Source organism: Ursus arctos, unplaced genomic scaffold (assembly GCF_023065955.2).
Source record: "Ursus arctos isolate Adak ecotype North America unplaced genomic scaffold, UrsArc2.0 scaffold_10, whole genome shotgun sequence".
Classification (NCBI taxonomy): Eukaryota; Metazoa; Chordata; class Mammalia; order Carnivora; family Ursidae; genus Ursus; species Ursus arctos.
Window position 1 is genome coordinate 53,610,450 of NW_026622764.1, and position 23,036 is coordinate 53,633,485.

The 23,036-nt window shown below is 44.8% G+C and overlaps 1 protein-coding gene and 1 long non-coding RNA gene across 2 annotated transcripts in view; one reads left to right on the plus strand and one right to left on the minus strand.

Moving 5' to 3' along the window:
* The window catches only part of CBY2 (chibby family member 2), a 75,125-nt gene that overhangs the window by 18,062 nt on the left and 34,027 nt on the right, over positions 1 to 23,036 (plus strand). The gene's annotated exons all lie outside the window — the stretch shown is intronic.
* LOC123000729 (uncharacterized) lies at positions 15,458 to 22,230 on the minus strand. The gene is made up of 3 exons (XR_006408917.3): positions 22,174 to 22,230; positions 16,525 to 16,639; positions 15,458 to 15,673 (listed from the first exon to the last, which is right to left on the minus strand). It is a non-coding gene; the product is annotated as an uncharacterized LOC123000729 (long non-coding RNA).

A 23,036-nucleotide genomic window follows, 5' to 3' on the forward strand; every position in this document is an offset into this window, starting at 1 on the left:
GATGTCTTTCTGGCCAGGACACACCTCCTGCATAGTGGCTCAGTCTGTTTTCTGACTCTCAGCCCTGATCTCAGGAAGCTGTTATCTAGAAACAGGAGGCAGCCTGGCTCCTTCAGCTTTTACAGCTGTGATTCAGCCGGGCTCCAACTGCATCAGGGCCTTTCTCACTCTGACTTCCACTCCGTTGTCTGCCCCTTTTGTCCCTGGGGGAGCCACAATGAAGGGTTCTCACTCCTCTTCCCCCTTGATGGTCTCTGAAGTGTTTGGAGATAGCAGTCAGACCTTTTCCCAGGGCCCCAGGCTCGGATCTCCAACTGCCTTCTTGGCATCTCTGCTTGGACGTCTACTAGACCTCTCGGACTCGCTCTGCCCAAACCGCGATCCTGCTCTTCTCCCCTTACCCCTCAGCTGCTGACAGAGCCCTTGGAGTCCTCCCCTGTCTCCTCCTTACCCTGCGGCCCAGCCACGAAGTCAAGCTGTCTCCTCCTTCAAAGGATCTCCCACTTCCTACCTGCCCCTGTCTGGTCAGCACCCCATCTTGCCTCGACTGTTGCAGCCCTCTGCTAGCCACCAATTCTCCATAGGTAGCCTGCTTTTAAAACTGAGGTCCTGTCACCTCACCCGTCCACACAAAACCCTGCAATGGCTAGCACCTTGCATTGAAAGTCAAAGCCTTTTCAGGCCTGCAGGTCCTTCCCGCTTGGCCCCCACCACCTCTTCCAACTGCCTCCTCCTGCCCTCTCTCTCCTTCTGCCCCTGCCACCCAGATCTCAGCGTTGTCCTGACATTGCCAGGCACTGTTCTGTCCAAGGCCTTCACTCTACTGTCCTCTGGGCCCATTCCCCAGGAACCCTGGCCCTTCTGATCTCCCCTAACTTGCTCTAATTTTTCCTTTTTCTTCCAGAGCCTTTATCACTTTTTTTTTTTTTTTAAAAAGATTGTATGTATTTATTTGACAGAGACAGCCAGCGAGAGAGGGAACACAAGCAGGGGGAGTGGGAGAGGAAGAAGCAGGCTTCCAGTGGAGGAGCCTGATGTGGGGCTCCATCCCATAATGCTGGGATCACGCCCTGAGCTGAAGGCAGACGCTTAACGACTGCGCTACCCAGGCGCCCCCATTTATCACTTTCTAACATATTAAGTACTCGATTCATTAATATGTGTATTGTCTGTCTCCTCTCACTGAAATGCACATTTCCTGAGGGCTGGGATCTTTGTTTTTGTCACTGATTTGCCAAAGTGCCTAGAACTGTGCGCAGCACGGAGTAGGAAGTAATAAATATTTATTGAATGAATGTGTGAAGCCTGATCCCTCCCTGTCCAGAGCCAACGCCCAGTGTAAGTGTAGCCATCTCCCCGACACCGTGTGGCATGCCTGAGAAAACACTTAGTGGACAGCTCTGTCAACGTGTTCAGAGCTCCCACTCCAAAATGACAGTGGGTCCCTTTCCTCTCTCACTGGGACTTTACATTTTCTCCGGCTCCTCCCAATAATTTTTTATTAGACTGCTAGTCGTTTCTGAACTCTCCCAGCTTCCTAGTATGTGTGTCTTCATTCAAATCATCGGTACAAATGTCAAAAGAGAGCCCCAAGGACACTGGCCCAGTCTGTCCTGCCATCTTCATCCATCAGTCAGGAGAGGCTGGGGGAAGGGATTTAACATCTTCACATCAGCCACTGTGCTGGGCCCCCTTAGTCTTCACAGCAACCCGTAATGTAGGCACCATCATCTCCTCTTTATAGATGAGGGAATGAGGCTCAGTGTTTAAGGGAAACAGAAGGGCTTACAATCTTTAGAGGGTCACATTGACAAAAAATAGTTTACAGGAAGAAATTGTTTTTTTCCTGAGCATCAAAAATGAACCGAAGTGGGGAGAAAGAAGATCTTACTACAAACATTGTTTGTTGGGGAAAAAAGAAAGAGAGAGAAAAGGTCTTTTTAAAGATTAAGGCAGCTTTCTCTGGGCAGCTGGCAGGACCTAGCCATTGAGGCTCCTTCCCCTCTGCTCTCCCAGCGGCTCACCTCCCTGAGGCTGCTCCTCTTTGCCTCTCTGAGCCTGGCCCCTTGACTCAAGAGGCCCCTCCCCCTGTGTTCCCTGAGCACCCCCCCCCGCCCCTCCTGTCTCTCTGAAGCCCCTTTTCTCTCTACTTTCTGGGGGGGGTTCTCCTCTTTGGCTCCCTGGGACTTGCCCTTTCTCAAGATCTCCCCACTTCTCTAAGGGATGGTGGGAGAGGTCCAGTCCCATGTGACTTGCTCTCCAGGAATCTGTGCTACCTGACACCACTCCCAGGTGCTCCCAAACCCTTACAGGAAATGTTCTAGAACTGTGCCCAGCCTCAATATCCAACTCACTGGGACATAATTTGCCACATCTACCTTTTTTTCTCCTTTCATCTAAATCAGGACAGTGTTCTCCTGTTTCTAGGTTTGGTGTACTACTCTCATTCTCTAAGCTCCAACTATTTGTATAATCCTTTGAGTTGTGAAACCAGTAAATGGGCCTGATTGAATTTGTTCATCTTGGCATCTTTAGTGGCAAACACGATTATCTCCATTTTACAGCAATAGTCAGGTTCAGAGAAATTAAATGACTTGGTTAAGATCGGACAAGTAAAAAGTGGCCAAACTAGGATTTGGACACAGGTGTGCCATTGCAGAATAGTGTTCTCTCCCCACGGGGACTATGATGTGGGTTGAGAGACTGTGTTCTTTGGAGGACAGCACTTCTTGGAGCACTGGCTTCAGTTCTCAGCACCCCCTCACCCCAGGTTAAACAATCATTTTCTGTGATAAAGTAAACAGGGTGAGATGAAGGAGGGGCGGGGGAAGTGAGGTTTGTGTCATTACTGAGCATTTCCTATGTGCCTAGAACAGAATAAGGTATTTTACATTTTTTTAAATATAAAGATTCACAGAAATCAGGTAAAGTGTTACTATCCTGTTTTTCAACTTAGAAAACCAGGGCTCACATATTTGGGGTTCCATATTAGGTCTGTCCAATTCCAAGTCAAAACCACGCTGCAAAGAGGCAAGAAAGCTATGTCATCTTTCTAGTCTTGACAACTCAAATTCGTAGCAATTCCCTCAAGTGGAGAGGCCCTAATGGCAATTATTTAGAAGAACCGAAAATATTATTTAGAGTTCCTATTTGCTAAAGGAAAATTCATTTAGATGGAAAGACACCACCAGTTAAAAGTTTACTGGACTAATCTTGACGAGTCCTATAGAATGCCTTTGAATGATCTCCCTCAACTCTTCAAAATTATGAGAAATGAAGTGGGATCATTGAGAACTTCATAACAGATGACATATTCATTTTCAGTTAGTTCAGCTTAGGATCTCAGTAGAAGTGTATTTTGGGTGTGCCCTGTGGACACTAGCGGTGTGCCGAGGTATTGTGTTCTCAGCTCACGGGAGCGCTTATGGAGGCTCCTGATGGGGCTGTGGGAGTAGATGGCAGGAGATAAAGCACCGGCTTGGTTGAGCTCCAAGCTGAATGTGTGATTTTGAATATGTTCCCTGCTCCTTCCACTAGGCTTCTTTTCTCATTTGTAATATCAGTGGGTTGACCTGGAAGGGCTCTAGGTTCCTTCCCACCCTAAGTATCTAAAGACTATCTATCTCTTATTCAAAACCCTTGGGCCCAGTTGGGTTGTGGCATTCAGGTTTGTTTCCAGTTTAGGCTGTTCTTATGGTGATTATGTCCTAAATACATCTCTGCCCTAGAGGGGCCAGGGGCAGTACCCCATGCAGATCTTATTAGCATTTCAATAGCCAAACACGTACATTTTCACACTAAGTGGGATAAAGAGAAACTTTAAATGGCTCCACATCAGTTTATTTTGCTTTGAACCGAGTTCTAGCAGTTCAGGTTTTATGGCCAAATGGGTTGGCCACAAACTTATCAAGAAGACTTTCAGTTTTCAGAAACTTTTTGGATTACAAAATTTGTGGACATTTTAACCTTGCATTTATATTTCTTATTGGTGCTCACATCTGGGAAGGATCTATTCTGGTGTTCTTGATGGGAAATGCAATGCATTGAATAATCACTATAGGAAAATAAAATCCACTTTGTGGGGTTCCATTGCTATTTCTGGGATTACAGGCTGTCTAACAGGGAGGACAGTAAGAATTATTTGCAATCATGACCGTGCAGCCTTCAAGACCTGGGAACAAAGCCACAGTAGTTATGACCAGTTACACTCATGGCTCAGTACTTACGATGTCAGGGAGTGAACTGAGTCCAAGCCAAGAGATTTTTCAATAATAACAGCTGAAAGAAAAACGTTTTCTGGTTAGCTCTTAGTTACCCGGAAAATTAGCCAGAGAATACCTCATTCTCTAAGAATATTAGAAAATGGATATTTTTCCTGTGCTAATATGGAATGGTGTACTTCTGTGGTACAGTGCGTTTCTTCATTAACCTTCCTTGCTCAGTAGCTCTCCTTGAATGTTCATCATGGAAATCAAACCTAAGCAGCCCTCACTTATAGAACCTCCCTCTCCCTCTCCCCCCTCTTCCCCATCTCTAAATGGTTCGACCGATCTGAGCACTGTTGCTCCCCGGGCACTACAGAGAACTCACAGGGATGCTGCAGTAGATTTTAAAATTTTGAAGAGAACAGCAATACTCGACATCTGTCGGGTATTGTACGAAAACCTAATTTTTGATTATGCTTGTCTTCCTTTTAATGATGGCATATTTTGCAAAGCTGGGTTTTTGGCAGTTGTTGAGATAAAAAGCAAATACCACGCAAAAATCAGTGTGGAGTAGAAAATGAGGGTGGCCGTGTGCAATCAGATTCCAAGATTGGAGAAGTCATGCAACGCCCAATGGGCACACACAGTCTGTTAGCGAGTCATCGTGGCTATTTGAGAATGAAATAAAAGCATTATTTTTTCTTTCAATTTCTACAGTAAGTTGTGACATAAATCTGTGACATAATGCAACACAATATTTATGAAGTTATTTGGATATAACTAATACATGAAAACTGTACAGATTTGGTATAGGGGGGCACCATGAAAAATTCACTGAGACACTAAGAGTGGCAAGAACTGAGAAAGTTTGGGAACCTCTTGTATAATTCACATACTTGCTCAGATGTAGAAATTTGGAGTTATCCTTGATTCCTTTTTTCATCCTCCCAAATCTACTAACCAATCATTAAGTCCTCTTGACACTATCTCCCAAAAAAGTCCTGCATCCGTTCTTCTGTCCGCTCCTGCTGTGCTCATCCTTGTCTAGCCCACCATCTTCTACAACTACTTCTACGCTTTGGCTCTTGCTCTCCGATAATCCATTCTTCAGAGGCAGTCTTTTTTTGTTTTGTTTTTTTAAAGATTTATTTATTTATTTGAGAGAGAGAGAGTGCATTGTGTGTACGGGAGTGAGCACTCATGGGGGAGGGGCAGAGGGAGAGGGAAAGAGAAATCCAAGCAGAATCCCTGCTGAGTGCGGAGCCTGATGTGGGGCTCGATCTTACCACCCTGAGATCATGACCTTAGCTGAAGTCAAGAGTCGGACATTTAACTGACTCAGTCACCTAGGGGCCTCTCTTACCATGTTGTTTTGTTTTTTTCATAACATTTATATCATGTTCATTGATCTGTATATTGGAGAATAGAAACTTTGCTCCCTTTTATTCCTGCCACCTAGAATAATGCCTGGCACATAGGAGGAGGTAAATAAATATTTGTCGAAATGAATAAATCAGTGATTATTTCACATAGTGGTAACTTTGGATCATTCACTGATGGCTCCTAATGGAGGAGACCCAGAATTTGTGTCTGGAGGGAGGAAGTCAGTAATTTCATTTACTGATATATATGTATGTAAAATATATATTTACATACAAAATATGTTTTACAGACTAGGTAATCTAATCAAGGGTTTCCTATATTTGGAAAGAGACAACTGATTGTTATCTTATATGAACTCCATTTTTCTTAGCAATACTGATGGTTTATCTTAGTTTATATGTTTATATGGAATTGGATAGTTAATGAGCAACTCCATCATTTCATTTGTTATTTTTCGTAACAGGCAAGCTCCTCTTACCTCTTCCTTTTCTTTCCTTTTTTTCAAATTAGGAAAATGAGATAAAGATGTATAAAGGAACATTTCTACAACGACAGCATTTTTAAAAAATTTATTTGACAGAGAGAGAGAGAGCACACAAACAGGGGGACGGGGCAGAGGGAGAGGAAGAAGCAGACTCCCTGCTGATCCCAGGACCCGGATCATGATCTGAGCCGAATGCAGATGCTTAACCAACTGAGCCACCCAGGTGCCCCCTACAATGACAGCATTAAACAAAACATGGGAATGCCATGATCCAGCCTAAACCCACCGATGTGTTTTCTTAGACAACACCAATTCCAGGAAGGGTGCACAGTACAGAGGCAGCAGGATTGGGTGTGGAATTATTCAACATCGCTGGCAAACAGCAGTGGGGATTAAACAGAGATTTCTTTAATGAGATTAATTCTGAACTACTAAGAGCAGTTTGGCATATCCCCCAAGACACAAAGCATTTGTATCTATATAAGATTAAAGGAGCTTTCACACAAAGCAATTTTATTTTTCAACATCAAAGAGATGCTTTGGAGGGGTTGCTTGAAGGAGGCACACTGCAACAAATGTGGGGGATGCCAAAGCTTCTTTATATAAAAGACAGCTTGCTCAGCCAGGAATTCTATCTGTGGCTTTCACTAGCCAGGACATACAGAGCATTGTTCTTCAAATCACAGGATTATGGAGAAAGCGAGACCAGGGGTTAGGAATCAGGTTGACAAACATCCCAGACAGGTGGTTACCCAATGATAACCTTGGATTTCCAGGGATGGGAGCTTAGTGCTTCCCGAGGCAGACTGTTGGACAGGTCTTATAAATAATAAATAATGGCGAGGATGCTGGTAATAATGATAAGAAAGATCACAGCCACCATTTCTATGTGCGAGACAGTGTATTTAGCACATAACAAATTACACACAGACTTCTGTTATATCGTCCTCCCTCGGGCTTTCAACCAGCCTTCCCAGGTCTGCTCTCTGGAGCTACTCACAACAGATTTGCTCTACAACGAGCTACAAATATTCATATGAACTGTACCTTTTGTTGTGTTGTGTTTTTGTTGTTTTTGTTGTTTGTTTTGTTTTGCTAAACTTAAGTTTATTTTTTGAACATGATACCAAGTATTTATGTGGGTCAGTATTAAATTTCATCTTGTTGGCTCTGCCTCACCTTTTCAGGCTGCTCAAATATTTGTGAATCTGATTCTATCATTCAGTGTATTAACCAGACCTTATAAACTGTGCTACTCAAAATCATAAGCTTCCAAGAATCCCTCCTATCCCCTTTCCCTTCTTTTCTTCCTTCTTGCCACAATTATTGACTTTCTATGTGCCAGATACTGTCAGGCATTGGGACTGCAAGATTGCATAAGGCACATCTATCTTGCTTAAGTAGAGAAACAGAAAAATAAATTAAAATACAGTAAAGTGTGATTATGTCATGAATGAAAACAGAGGAGGAGAACGTCAACATAAGCTGGAGGAGTATCTGTAAGGGGAGAGAATAGGGAGCTAGGAGAAGGCCAGCACTATGCCTGGCTTCTAGGGTGTGGGGCCCGTGAGGGGAACAGGCAGTCCCCACTTAATTCAAAGCGACGATATTCAAAGCAAAGGATATTCTGGGGTTGGAAGGGCAGGGGGTAGGCTTTAGCCACCATAGAGACATGGAAAGAGAATTCTGTGGAGGGAGAAGGGGAGGGGAGCTTATTTATGAAAGAGACTGCTATTACTGCTCAGCGATACAGCCCCTTCTCTCTCTTACCTGCCCGACCAGTGGACCTCCCTACAAAATCAAGCTCAGCTGGTTTGGCTAGTGGGTCTAAGTTTTCACATGGTGGACTGGAGAAACAGAGAGCATTCTAGATTTCAATGAGAGACCAGGGAGAGATAGTATGAGAGAGGAAGAGGATCATTTGGTTTTTTTTGTTTGTTTGCCTTTTTTTTTTTTTTAATTAATTTATTTGACAGAGAGACAGCGAAAGAGGGAACACAAGCAGGGGGAGTGAGAGAGGAAGAAGCAGTCTCCCAGCGGAGAAGCCTGATGAGGGGCTCAATCCCATAACGCCGGGATCACGCCCTGAGCCAAAGGCAGACGCTTAGCGACTGAGCCACCCAGGCGCCCCAAGAGGATCATTTGTGACATGAAAATGCCCTTAGTTGCTGCAAAGTCTGGTAAGACGGAGAGCAAAGGGACTTTTTGTTATGACTGCTTGTGGGTTTCTTCCAAGCATAATTACCCAGTCATTTAGAATGTGAATATGAAGACCGGAATCTTCAGGAGTCCAGGCAGAATGGCTTGTCTGCTCCTGTTGCAGAGCCCAGGATGGGGCTGGGAGCCTGCAAGCTCCCAGGTGTTAGAAATTTTGCAGGACAGAGAACAGGTGATCTTGGTAGACCCATTATCCCACGTTGGCCCCACGGCCTGTTCAAAGAGGGATAACTCTGGGGCAGTGAGCCCTTCCTAAGGACAGAAACCTCAGCAGCCAAGAGGTTAGGAAGTTCTGGGAATTAGTGGGTGCTGGGCCATCGTTGGGTGCTGTATGTCTCCTCAGTGCCTCCTGGAACCCCTGCAGCTCTGCAGAAAGTTGGTGGCACAGACGGATTTGGTTAGGGCCGAGAAGTTCCACCTGTTGTCAGGTCAGAAAACCATGGCTGGGTGAAGAGAGTCGTAGTGTTTATTGCCTTCGAGACGGTGTCTGTGGACACAGTTTGGTGTAGCCCCCGGTGTTCCGAGCGCGTGGCTGTAGCTGCACACATAGACCTGGGCTCCAAAAGCATGGCTCGAAGCTGGGAACCAACCTAGAGCTGAAGTTTATTGGAACCGCCAGTGAAAACAGGACGGGGCTTCAGTAGATTTGAGCTGAGAAGGAAGTCCAGGACCTGGGGTGCGCTGCGAAAGCATCCCTTTCTTCTAAAAAGGTAGAGGCATCAGTCTAAAAGGGGAAGGATCTTTGAGGTTGGGAGGGATTAAGTACCAAAAATGAAACAAACTCTTTGTTATTAAGCCAGCACTTCCTAGTTTTGGTAGGCCTGGAAGAACAGAGGCCGATGTTTGTAGACTAAGAGATTCTGAGCCACACAACCTGAAGTGAAGCGGCCAGGTAAACCCTTAAGATCCCAGAAGGCTAGCAAGTGCTAGGTGTGAGGACTCGTGGCTGCCAAGCCCCTACTTACCCGTGTATTTCAGTCCAACTACAACAGCAGAGAAGGGAGGGCAAGGCTTCACCCGTTTTATGGTGCAAGAGAAGCCTCTAACTTCGGTAGATAGTTGTATGTGCTCCTTCCAAGAAGATAATGAGGAGAAATTTGGTTTTAGAACAGTCTGGCTTATTCAGAACACTCCCTGCAGGGCTCACGCATTTCCTGTCAATCCTCGATGTGCCTAGCAGGAGGCCTTGTTAACAGTGTTATTTACTGAACATGAAGAGTCAACTCTGGAGAAGGCCAGGGGTTTGGCCAGTCACCCAGTGCCTCTAGTCAGAGTGGGCACAGCCAGCATTGCGGAGCTGGGACTGAGGGCTCAGTCTACTGACCAGTCCTCCTGGCAGGGCATCCTCCTGGCCTTTTGTACTTCAGTATATTCATAGTCCCGCTTTCTTTTCTGGAGGACGTGGTACACATTTCCACCAACTCTTCCAGAGTGGGATTTCTTTTTTGGGGTCCTAGCTGGCTTTCGAATTTCCTAAAGCACGTTAAAGTCTGACCATCCTCCAAAACCCAATGCCAAGTCACCTCCTCTGTGAAGACACACTAGCTCCTCTGGAAGTATGTCGTGCCCGCCCCCCCCCCCCCCGCCCCAGTTTTTCATGCCCTTTTCTTCCCACACTATTGGCATTTGTGTGCAGGTCTGCCTCAGCCACGGGGTCGGCAGCCTCACCCAACTCCTGACAGGTGGCAGGATTTCCACAGAAGTCGGTGGACTGGATAGATGGTCCACAGGAAGAAAAAGCACACAGGAGCCTGGCTGCACCCCCAGTTTCTGGTTTGCAACCAAGAGATGGGCTGTGGGTGGGCTCAGACAACAAGGCCGCCACTGTGGGAGAGAATGGAGTGGGTCACAGGACCTTGGGTGTGGCTGGGGTGCTGCCAGCGGGGGTTTGGAAACTCTGGCTGCAGACAAGGGAGAAGCCTCATTTCTGTGAAGGAACCAGGGTGTTCTCTAGGGCGCTGCAAATCCAAGCCCTTTTTGTTGCCGTGGCTATTGTCCTCCGTAGCTGTTTCTAACCTAACTGGCAGGATTCTTGGCTGAAGGCAGCTGCCTGCCCTCCTGGGGGAACAACTGGTTGGCCTGCTTTGGGAAGTTCCGCAGCGCCGTGCCCCAGCCGATCAGGGTCCACATTTCAACACGCCAGGGGCACAGGCCCAGAAGTCAAAAAAGTCTTTTGACCTCCCTTAAACCAATCAGTGCAATTTTTAGCAGTATAGACACCCCAGTGTACTCATTAAAACATCATTTCCTAAGGCCCTTTTTATAAATAGACTTTCAAATCTATTCAGGTTTGAACTTTCAAGGAGGGTGGCTGCGAGCAGACACTTGGCACAGAACACCTGTGGGACACCAGCCACTGGCCGCGCCTCACCATCTCCCTGGAAGGTTAGGACCACTGTTTCTCTCCCATTTTAGAGGTGGGGGAAGGGAACACGGGGAAACCAAGTGATTTGCTTTGGGCCACAGGAACCGGTTTGTGGGCAAGGCTGGAATTTTCCAGTTGGGGAATTCTTTTTCCGCTTAGTGGGCTGGGCTCTGCAGGCCACAAACTTCGAAGAAGTCCTACCACCCACACCCATAGTTTTTCCTTAAACGCAGAGCCAGAGGCTCGCTGGAGAGGAAGGGCCCCCTCGTCCTTGGTTTGTAGGAGTATCAAGAGCCAACACCGCCCTTCACAGAGGGAAGAGAAGCAAGCCGGGCACAGAAAGGCCAACGGAGGGAGGGGCAGAGAAAGGGGAGAGAAACAAGGCTGCCTGTGGATGCTTCTTTGTTTCCCGCATTCCCCACACTGCGCCCCGCTCTCTCTGACCCGGCCGGGGCTGGAGGAGGGAGTCTGGGCTCCTCCACACACGGTGGCTAACGTGCGAAGCCTTACCCAAGCCAAACAGCCGCGCAGATCCAGCGCAGAGTCCCGGGGCTGCCGGCCCTTTGTTTTAGCTCCTGGTTACCATGGGAACGGTGCCTCCACACCTGCCGGCGCCCCCTCACCGCACGGGGGTGGGAGTTGGTTCCCAGGTTCCGCGCCCTCTCCGCTTCCCTCCTCCAGCCTCTCTGCTCCCGGGGAAGTGCTCGGGCCACGCAACTGTGACTGGCCAGAAAGTTGTGTTCATTATTTGCGCCAGGGCCCCCTGCATCAGGTGTCCCCCGTTTGGAACCTGTGGACCGCAGCCGGCTCGCGTTTGCAGAAGGCTGGTGCCCGCCCCACTGCCAATCCACCCTGGGCTCCGCCTCGGGGGACGGGCGGCAAGCACTGGGTGGATTTTTCTTTTGTTGTGTTATTTATTTAATGGTATGCAATTTTTATAGCTTTGTTTTCCTAACTACAAAATCGTGCGGTGGGGGTTAGCTTTCCTCAGCCCAGGGCTGAGCTTGGTGGGCCTCTGCTTTGATGGAAGGGGACGTGGTCTGTGGCCTCCAGAACTGACAGCCTTGCACTCAGTCAGGTCTGCCTATGGGCTGCAGGGTGGATGGAGGGGGGGGGGGGGGCGTGTATTCCCAGGAGACATCCTGAGTAGATAGATTCACCTGGCTCTGCTCTCTCTGGGGTACTTTTGGGGGGTCCAGGGAGGCTGGCCACTACCCAGAGAGGACAGAGTCCATGAGAGGAAGACAGTGACGTTCACATGTTCTGAGTGTGAACAGCCACTCTGAGTGGATTTGGGGGGAGTCGTAGAGTGGCCCAGTGGGGCAAGGAAGCCTGGTCAGTTGTAACAGTTCAGAAGAGCAGGTCCTGGATCTTTGAAATGTTAGTAATTTTCTGTGATATCTTTTCCCATTCTAAAGAAATATTCACGTTTGCACCTACATTTATCATTTTAAATTCTTTTTCTTGAAGGGGATTCATCATATTGTATAAGTTCCGGGTATCCACAAACCCTGAAGAATCATGAGTACCCTGTGCATTCCAGCCTGTGTTGTGGGTTTCTTCACATTATCTCCCAGTGGCCTATGTCAGGCTCTTGGGGAGGGGATGGGAATGACAGAAAAGGGGATTCCAGTGTGAGGGCATGGGACACAGAGAAACTTGGTGGTTCTTGGTGCTTCCACCTCTGCTTGGTGGTCCCGTAGGAGATAAGCCAGTGGAAGGTGACCAGATAATTATTTATGCCTCTCCTCCTCCCTAGTGGAGAAAGCTGGAGAAAAGCAGAGGAGAGGCCAAGTCCATACCAGTATTATGGGGTGACAGCAGGAGCCTCAGTGAGTTGGGGAGGAGTGTAGGAGAAACAGGAAGACAGAGGATGCTACCAGGTGTCCAAAGAGCTCTTTGGATCTTCCGTTCCCAAGGATCTCTTGAAGCACAAAGGAAGAACTTGAGGCTAGGTTATTACAACAGTTTTTGGTGAGGAGGGACTGGTCAAAGACTACTGAGAGCTACACCTCTCAATTATTCTCAGAACCAGTGCCAAAGGCTGGATTGGGGGACTTTTGTAGCCCCCCTGTAATGTCCACCTAGCTCACCTGAATCTAAGTAAAGAGCGTACTTGGTTTTCAAACACAGCTTCAAGGCAGTTTCCTAGTGCACTACTCCCAATAGTCCATGGCCCCTCAGGCCCTGTCACGCAGAAATTTCAGTATCCATTCCCCTGCCTGGTGACTGTAATCTTGAGTCATGGTAAGGCTTTCCACAAGATGGCACTCATAGGTTTTGTTTTAATTTTTTAATGTCGACTGATTCATTAATTGTCAGTATTTTATGAATGCCTACTGTGTGCTGGCATTGTTCCGGGAGGTGTTGGGTATACGGACTGAACGAGACAAACGAAGTCTTTGGTTTCAAGGAATTTAAAAAGGCTTTGATTTTTATGTTTTCAGAGGTAAAACCCAACTGTGATAGAGGTTTCCCATCTATGTTGCTGATATGTACTTTTGAAAGTTCTGCTACATTTCTGACAGTTGAACAATTTTTTTCCCCTCCAGACTACTATGGCCTGGAGGAATTATAGACACTTTTATTATTTGGCTGGGGAAAGGATTAACTGATATCTGTCTGTATAAGGCACTGAGATCCACCCTTTTGCCAGGAAAACACTACATCTTAACTTGGACAATCCCAAATTGTTGCTAAGCACCAGCTTATCATTCTGAGGTCTCAGTTTGGGATTTGTCTGCCCGTGTGAGTAAATTCACAGCTCCTTTTAAAGAAAATTTTGGGTAGGTCTTTCAGGTATTCCAGTGACCTGCCTCCAAGTAAGAATGATACAGGCTTTGATCTGGGTGAGAATTGCTCAGGCTCCTTTTATTGCTTTTCATAGCCAAATGTCTACCCTGCCACCTAACCATCTACCCCAGAGAATAAGTACTATATAAGAGCTCCCTCTTGCCAAAGGCAAATCTGAAACTTAGTTGAGAGAAACGGATAGTGGTAGGTGTAAACTTGCCATTCCTCCACCTTCAGTAAGCTCTATCCTTGTTCTAAGTTAGATTCCCAAAGGCAACATGGTTTAGGACATTTACTGTACTAATTTGACTGTTTCCAGAAATACCTTCAGTTAGCTATGATTGAAGAGTATGACCTTGATTTTTATCTCAGACTGAAAGAAAATGGTCATAAGATAAATGTTTCTGTATTTTGGCAAAAAATAATTGTTAAAGACTTTGCTTACTTTACCATACCATATCTTTTATGTGAGGATTCATGAGGACGCCAGACTCATATCTGACCACCTACCTGACTTGACATTTCTACTTGGGTGTCCAGTGGGCGTATCTTATTTAACACAGCCCAAATCAAACTCCTGACCTTCCTCTACCATGTGCTTTTCCCTCAGTCATCTCTGTAACAGCAACTCCCCTGCTCAGGCCAAGCATCTTAGAACCATCTTGGCCTTTCTCTCTCTCTCTCACTTCGCATGTAACCAGTTATCAAATTCTGTTGTCTTTACCTTCAGTATACACCCAGAATCTGGTCACTTCTCTCTACCTTTCCTTGTCTGGAAAATTCCACAGACTCTTTCACTGGTCTCTGTACTTCTGCATGTTGTTCCTCTACATCTATACTTGACACAGCTTCCAGAATGATCCTTTAAAATTTGTCAGGTTGTGACCCTTCTCTGCTCAAAATCATCCTATGACTTCCTGTCTTATTGGAAGGAAGAACCCAAGACCTCCACTTCCAGTTCCCCCCACCTTCCTATCTCTGACTTGATGTCATCATAATTGGCTCCTGACGCACCTCACGGGAGCCACACTGGTCTCACGTGCTCCCATCTTGAGGCCTCTGTCTGGAAGTCTTCTCCCCAGATAGCCACATGACCCTTCCTTCATACCCTCATGTCTCTCCTTGAATGTTACCTTCTGGGGGGAGGGTGTCATTACCACCTCCCTGACCTCTTTATTCTCTGTTCTGGCTTCATTTTTCTTTATAGCACTTACTACTGTCTGATGCACTATATGTTTTATTTATTGTCTGTCTGCTCTTCTGGAATGGAAAGTCCCTGAGGGCAGAGATTTTTTTCTGTTTGCTCTATTTTATTCACTTCTGTATCTCACCACCTACAACACTGCCTGGGACAGAGTAAGCACTCAATAAATATTTACTGAATGAATGATTAAATTCTATGAGAATTAGTGTCAGAAGAAAAAGCATCTTTTTTGGTCAAAGTTGTACTTCCTTAGGCGATGTGACTGATGGTATACGTTGTAATTGACTTTTTGGTTTCACTACTGGGAAGCTCAAAGTCAAATATAGAAGGAATTCCACGCATTGTTTTCCCCATGGTCTCTAACGCAGTAACCTCCCCCTCCGTGTGTTTTTCATTGCCTTCACTTTTAACTTTTATTTGAACAACTTTGTGCATTATCTATGCCTTCAGGTAGTGTTCATGGAACTTCAGGCTTCCACAAAATATTTGCCAAGTGAATGCATTGTATACCATTTTAATCCTTTTTGGAAGTAAGTGGAATATGAATAATAAATTATTCAGGATGTCTGGTATGACTGAAAAGTAATGAGCTAGAGAGAAATAGGTAATGATGAGGAAAGGAGAGGAGACGAGAGGAGAGGAGAGGCGCTGCCTGTGTCACCCTCTGGCCAGGGCAAGTGCATGATTTGTTGTCCATGAAGGGACCCTCTGTCAGTGAGAGGGGAGAGATGAATAATTTTGCCAGCACAACAGGCATGAACCGGGACCGGCTGGGCAAATGAGGACAAATGGCCACTTTAGCAATGGTTAATATTTATTAAATAGTAAATATTTAATTTAGGTTCAAGTTCAGAAGAGTGAGCCTCAGGAAAATTGATTCCTTTGCCAGGATCCGCAAAAGCCACTGGAAGTGTCACCAGCACTGAATGAAGACATGTTCCCCTATGCGAGAAGAGTTAAGAAAGCAGGTTGACTCTTGTTGCCACTTCTCAACATGGGCTTTGGCAGAGCAGTTTGAAACCCTGGAAAGGAGGAAGCAGTGAATCCATTAGGATCACGGGGGACTAACCAGACAATACCAAATAGAGTAACTTCCAGGAGCCCAGAGAAACCCTGCTGCTGTTTGCCTATCCCTGAAGAAGGGTCAGGAGGGGAACAGGCTTCTCTCGCGCCTGCTGGGGAGTCCCCTGCTTTCTGTCCCCTCCTCATTCCCAAAGCTGGGATTTCTATTCTCTCCAGCTCCCAGCTCCCAAGATCACTTATTCAAAAGCCAAATGCTTAGGTTGCTGGTGGCAATAAGAGCTCCCAGAGCCTAACTGTTGTTTTTGGAAATAACATCTACTGCTTTCTAGCATCTGCCTGTCGTTCTACTGTGGAGCCATGTGAAGGCAGGCTGCTCATACGTGTTCCACAAACCCACGCTGGGGGTTTCTCTTTACCTCCAGTTGCTCCACATGACTACAAATGGACTCATGGAGAGTCCATTTTAACATCTTTCCAGACATTACAATTTGGCAGGACACTTCATGATTGCCAAGGGCAGCTATCCTTTATAAAGTCGGGCACCACCTTTATCCCCTTGTAGAATCCAGGCACCGAGGGCTTTGTTTTAACCCCCTCCAGGGTGGCCTTCACTCATTACTGGGTTCCACCATCACAGCCTGTTTAGGGGTAGGTAGTTGTTCTCGATTCTTACTCTCATTTGGGTTTCTGTCTTCTCATTCTAAGAGTAACTGGCCTGACAGTTGAAACTCAGAGAATTTTTCTTTCTAAAGGACAACAGGGGTGCCAAAATATTTTGAAAATCCTGCTGCTTCTTGTACAATCAGCATTTCCTCTCCTGGAGGTGATGTTTCCCTTGTACTTTCTCTACCTGAAGACTGGAAGAACATCTCCGGGTTGAATAACTCCGTTAGGCATCTTCTTATGTATTCTAGCCATACAGATTGTACCCCAGGGAAACAGAGGTCAGGGAAAGCTCTCCAGGCCTGGAAATAGAGGAAGAATAGACGAATCAGCACATTGCTAACTTGGCTCTACTGTACAGAGCTCTTAACCACATTTGAGGGTGTCACAAGAAGGAAGTCATTGCTGAAGAATAGCTAAAAACGGGGAAGAAAAGGAAAAAAGAAAGAAATTAAACACCACGTGAGGGTCTCTCACTAGGGCCTATATTGGGTTGTACAGCAGATCTAATTATACTGTAGATAGTGGCCCATTTGGAAGATGTTTCTTCTTATTGTGTTATATCCTGACTAGGAAACTTCAAACCTCTCAAAAAACTAGAAGATAAATAGGTATGTTCTGAACTCCTTTACCTTCTCTCTAGCAGGGTGACCAGATTGCATTTAGGATACTCCTAAGTCGGGTGTGTCTCTGCCAGGAGCCAACAACATGTGTTCCTGGTAGATTGTGGGGACAGGACCTCAGTCAAATACCCTATAGTGGGTGTCAGTGACCCAGAGCCCCTTGCATAGGACAGACAGATGTCAACTTCAAGAACACTAGTTCTCTGTAGACATACTCATGCGGTGCCAAGTTTGGCCATTGTCCCAGCTTACCAGCTCTCTGCCACCACCCCGGATGGACTAAACCCCTTCTAAGATACAGATGACACCACGGGTGCCAAGGAAAATCCTGAGCTGCCCCACTGCTGGGTAGCAGTTGGTAGTAAGACTTCCTCACAGGTCTTCCTGGATCTCTTTGGAAAAATCTCCCTGGAAACTGCTAGGAGAAGCCCCTTCTTGCTGCGCCTGTTTGCTGTGGGACTTCTGGTTCTCTATACTGATTTGGGGTGGGAGTAGACCTTATACCATTGGCATTGGCAGCACAACCAATGTAACTGCGTCCAGAGAGATTGAGAGAAATTTTCAAAGATTTCCTTCCCTGGCAAAGCAGAGAAAACAAAATATTGTTGTTTAGGGATCAAGAAATACTTGTACTTGAAAGCAAAGCTTTGCTGTAAGGAGAGGACAAAGGTGGGCTTCCTAAAAAAATGTATTCTCACTTTTGATTTGGAGTCAAGGGGATCTTTAGATGAAAAGATCATATCCTCACATTTTGTTCTATCCTTGAATATAAGGTCTGTTGAGCATAGAGCAGGGCTCTGTTAAACTGAGGACAGGTCCATGGCTGGGTGCGCGCATGGATCTGACGTTCGGTCTTCTCAATGTAGGGGTAAATGGAAGGCCCAGTGGAACCCGACCGCTCCATTTGTTGATGTGCATGCTTGGTTCACCTGGCTGGGTAGCGAGCCACAGGTAAAACAAAGAGTCTTTGAATTATTATCTCAACATGTGAACAGTTTTTATAACCTGTTCTAGGGGATGATGAACTCATCAAGGTGAGACACTTGCCTGCTTTGAGAGAGCCTGGGCTGTGATTGGGTGCTGTGTTCCAGTGATTTATAGTCCCTTTTAATGCAGTTGGGATTGGGAGCGAAGGTCAGAGTGGGTCTTTTAGCAGATGTATGAGAGTGGATTTTAGATATAAATTATGCAACACTTGAAGTTCAACACAGATACAAATTGAGCTGCTCCTTCATGGTGTTTGGGGAGTTGTGACTGATTTGTGGTCTGCTTATGAATGGGAGTAGGTCATCCTTCAGTTATGACAGTATTTTTCACATTAGGATACCCATAATTAATTAGGGGTTCATGTGGTGAGGTCATGAATGGAAATGCTTGGTGTTTTGACCCCCTAAATCTGTGTTCCTGCCCACAAGGCCTTGATGATAGATTTCTTTCATAGTTCACAAAGGAATTATGAGATCTTGTCTCCTAGTACAGCAGGAAACATTTTCACAGTGCCATTAAATTGGAGCTCGTTCAGGTTGCCACTAGGAAGCTGAGTTTTCATAAGACAAATCATACAGTATATTTTATTTCAGTCCAAGATTTAACTTTGAGACTCTTCAATGATGATTTTACTTTCTAAATATTTTGGATAGAATTGGTTTAGTTTTCCTTTAGAGGCTAAAAAAGAGTTCCAAACAACTCAGACCTAGTCTAACTAATCAAATAAAGGGAAACTTGGAGCTATACAGCAGCCAGAAATAATTTACCTCCCAGTTTAACGAATCCACGTCCCCGTCTGATGCTAGCATGCGTGCCCGAAGCTTTGCTTTTGAGTCGTTTCTGAAATACTCAAGGAAGCCCCAAGAGCCAATCTTGTTATTTTTGCATGAAGTATGTGATGCTAAACCTATATACTCTCAGTGCTGGGCTTGTGAGAAAGCCGAGACTTTATTTTGAAGTCCCAGGGGCTGGCTCTCTACGTCTCATTAAGAAGAGACCACCACAGAGGACACTATCGACACTCGCTTTCTGCTCCCAGCCTGTCGGATGCGGTGCTGTCACATCTTAGAGAATTTTTATTTCTAGGTCTTGGAGTGGTAGTACCCACTGGTTCTGTTCATTTGTTCTTGAAATGGGAGATGTTGTAGTAATGTGTCCTAGAGTGGACTAATATACAGAAGGGCACAATTACCTAGGAACATGGACTTTTGTGATTTTTCGGAGTCTGCTACGAAGGTTTGCAAGTTCAGTGGGATCGAAAACTTTTAAATCAAAATCATGTCTTCCATGTGGTTGTCCATGTTGTCTTTCAGGAAATGCTGCAGGGCGTTTTCCCTCCCCATCAGAGAATTTTCTGTGTTTCTTCTTTATAGCCCACCCTTACCCTGGCTCTCTCCTTTTCTTGTCCCCTTGTTCCTCTTCACTGTCTTCACAATTCTTTCGAACACTTTATCTTATCTCTTCTACACAGTAGAAATGGGCCACCTACTTACACATATTCCACCTCAACTTTGCTAAACTGCTAAATGAACACCAGACCCTGTTTGCCTCTAAATCAGGTTTTCTGCTACTTTCAGCCAAAGGCCTTTCTGACTTAATCAGAAGGAAGGTACCTAAAAATGACAAATATCTGTTGTCAAAAACCAACAGCAAATATTAGGATAAATAATAAACCATAAAACAATTTATATTAATATCAAGCAAGAACTGCACAGAGATGTCTCTTCCTGCCATTATTATTCAACAATTTTCTTGAAGGCTCTAGGGAATGCCATAAGGCCAATTAAAAAACAAAAACAAAAACAAAACCCACCACAAGACAAAAACAGTAAAACTAGTGCAACAAATGAAGTCCCGAAAATTCAACTGTGCAGAGTTATATTTTTGTATTTTGTATTTTGTACACTGTGGAGTTGGCTTTTTGTGTGTTAATTCGTGAGATCAGTTGTACAGCCAGCTGGCAATTTGGGGGTTAAGCTGTACTCTTTAAATTAATTATTTCCTAGTTCTAGTTTGGTGCTACTTGATAGAACTTAAGTGTTTCCACTTAAATATCTGTGGGCTGGACTTTCCAGGATATTGGCAATTATCCAGAAATTTCTCAGATATTTGGTTTCTGTTTCATTGGGTAAATTGGTCCAAGAGAATAATGGGGATATGGGTACCCACTGTTCACCTTTCCTCTATATCCTTCCTCATCTCAGATAAAAAGTTATCTTCCTCCTATTTGAGCTCAATTGGTTATTGTCTTGTAGCAAAATTTATATTATTATAGACTATACTATTGCTATTTTTATAATCCATATAAGCAATGAGAAAAAAGAGAACACTTTCTTTGCATATGATGTGACTATTTTCTCCAAAAATCTACCAGAATAGAGAATTTGTTAAAGTGTTTGGATACCAATTAAATGTAAAAAAATCAATAACTCTTTTCCATTTTAGCAACACCCAGGTAAGACCTAAAAATGTCATTAATACTAGTTACAAAATTTGTAACATGCCAATGAAAAAAACATAAGATGTAGAGTATAAGAAAAAAAATGTTACTCGAACAAATGAAAAGTCACACTATATTCTTGGAAGGGAAGACATGATTATTCTAAAAATGTCAGTTCCCCCAAATTAACATAAATATAATACAATTGCAGTTAGAAACCCAGCAGTGTTTTGTTTATGTGGTGATCCTTAAGTTTATTTGGAAGAACAGCTGTATCTGAGATTGCTAAAGATGGTCTTTCCCATACCAGATTTCAGAATACACTGTAAAGCCACTGTAATAAAGCCAACCTGATATAGTATGATGACAAAGAGAAAGTGGCATAGAGTAGAGAATCCAGAATGGATTCTACTCAGAGCCAGGAGCTTGATTTGTTTAATCAAAGATGTTGGCCCAACTAGTTCTCCATCTGGAAGAAAATCAAGTTAGTACCCTAGTTCCTATCATAGTCTAGAATAAAATTCTGAATGGATTAAAAAGTTAATATAAAAAGAGAACAATAAAGGGGCATCTGGGTGGCTCAGTCAGTTAAGCATCAGACTCTTGATTTTGGCTCAGGTCATGATCTCTGAGATCAAGCTCTGCGTTTGAGCTGCGAGCTGAGTGTGGAGCCTGCTTAAGATTTTCTTTCCTTCTCTGCCCTTCCCCTTGCTTGTGCGTGCACATCGCCCCCCTCAAAACAAAGAGAACAATAAAAACATACCTGAGTTGGGTGCCTGGGTGGCTCAGTCAGTTTGGTATCTGCCTTTGGCTCAGGTAATGATCCCAGGGTCCTGGGATTGAGCCCCACGGTGGACTCTTTGCTCAGCCGGGAGCCCACTTCTCCCTCTCATTCTCCTGCTCCCCCTGCTTGTGCTCTCTCTCTTTGTCAAATGAATGAATAAATGAATGAATGAATGAATTAATAAATAAATAAAACAAAACCTTTTTTAAAAAATCTGGGAAAATGCAAATATAATCCAGGATTTGGAGAAATGTTTGTCTTTAAGACTGAAAACCCAGGATCTATAAAAGAAAAGAAACCTGTTTGACTATATAATATAGAGAACATACAGATTAAAAGTGCCTTTGATAGGCAGTGTATTAAAATCTATATATACAGTGGTATCTTACCGATTTGACAAACCATAAAACAAAAACCTCAGGAGAAAAACGCGTAAAATGATAAGTAGACACTGTGGATGCAAGCAGAGGCTTGTATGTGCATTGGGCTTGCCCTCTTGGAATGTTGCCACCATATGAAGAAATCTGTACACAAGTTACCAGGCTGATAGCCAGCACCAGCTGCCAACATGTGAGTGAAGCTCTTTGAATTATTTAGATGCTAAATGGCTGTAGTCACATGAGTGACCCTAGGTGAGACTGGCAGGTGAACTGTCAGGAGAGCCCTGCCCTGATTGCTAACTTACAGAATCATGAGGAAATAAATAGTTGCTGTTTTAAGGCAGGCGTTGCCAAAAAGGTTTTAGTTTAGTTTAGTTTAGTTTTGTTTTAACTTGAGAGAGTGAGTAAGAGAGAGCATAAGCAGGGAGAGAGGGAGAAGCGGGCTCCCTGGCCTGACACGGGGCTGGATCCCAGGACCCTGAGATCATGACCTGAGCCAACGGCAGACGCCTAACCGACTAAGCCACCCAGGCAACCCTGTTGGCAAAAAGTTTTTAGAAGGGTCAAATAGTCCATATTTTAGGCTTGTGAGCTATAGAATATCTCTATCACAATTACTTACCTTTTGTGTTGTGGGACAAGAGCGGCCATAGACAAGAGGGAAGTGAGTGGGCGTGGCTAGGCTGCAATAAACCTTTTATTTGCAAAGACGGGTGTTTGGCTTACTGGCTGTAGTTTGGTAACCCTTGCGAAATTAGTCAGTTATGCGGCAATCACTAACTGCTACGGAGGGATGACCATGATTGTCAAGTTGCAGAATAATGTGTAGAGTGTGATTTTTTAATTTTGGCAAAAAAACTCTAAACAAAAGCCAGAAAACCTTCAGTATATGTGCATGTCGGCATGAACACCTGTGCGTAAATGCAGAGAATATGCTCTTGACTCTGGATTCTTCAGAGGAGTGGGTTATTGGGTGTAGGTGTGGTGGAGGAGGGGTGTGTGGCGATGAATATTGTTTTCATACAATATTGAATATTGAATATGAATATTGTTTTCTTATGTCATTTCATGTATTACAATGAGAATGTGACTTCTAAACTTTGAAAAACATCGAATCAGGGAAAACTGAAAAATAATTAAATGCCTCAAAATTTCTGTTGTATTCAGTTGAAGACCACATAAAGCCAGTGATGCTGTCCAAAGGCGCCCCTGGCCCCATCCGCAGTCATCACTAGAAGGTGCTGGGCATTTGCCAAGTGGCAGAAACGAGGTGGTTGGTGGTGGTGATAGGAAGACTGCCTGGTGAGCAAGAGGAGTGAATTTTCAGTTTGAGTTGTTTTTGTGGGCTTGGATTTTCTGAAGGCAGACAGAAGCCTGAAAGTCATGGTCATTGCCTAGTGGACTAAAGATCTAAGGATTGATAGAGGCCATCAGCTGAGATTCCTTGGACTCTTTGGGTGGAACCTCTGCTCTTGGCCCATTGTC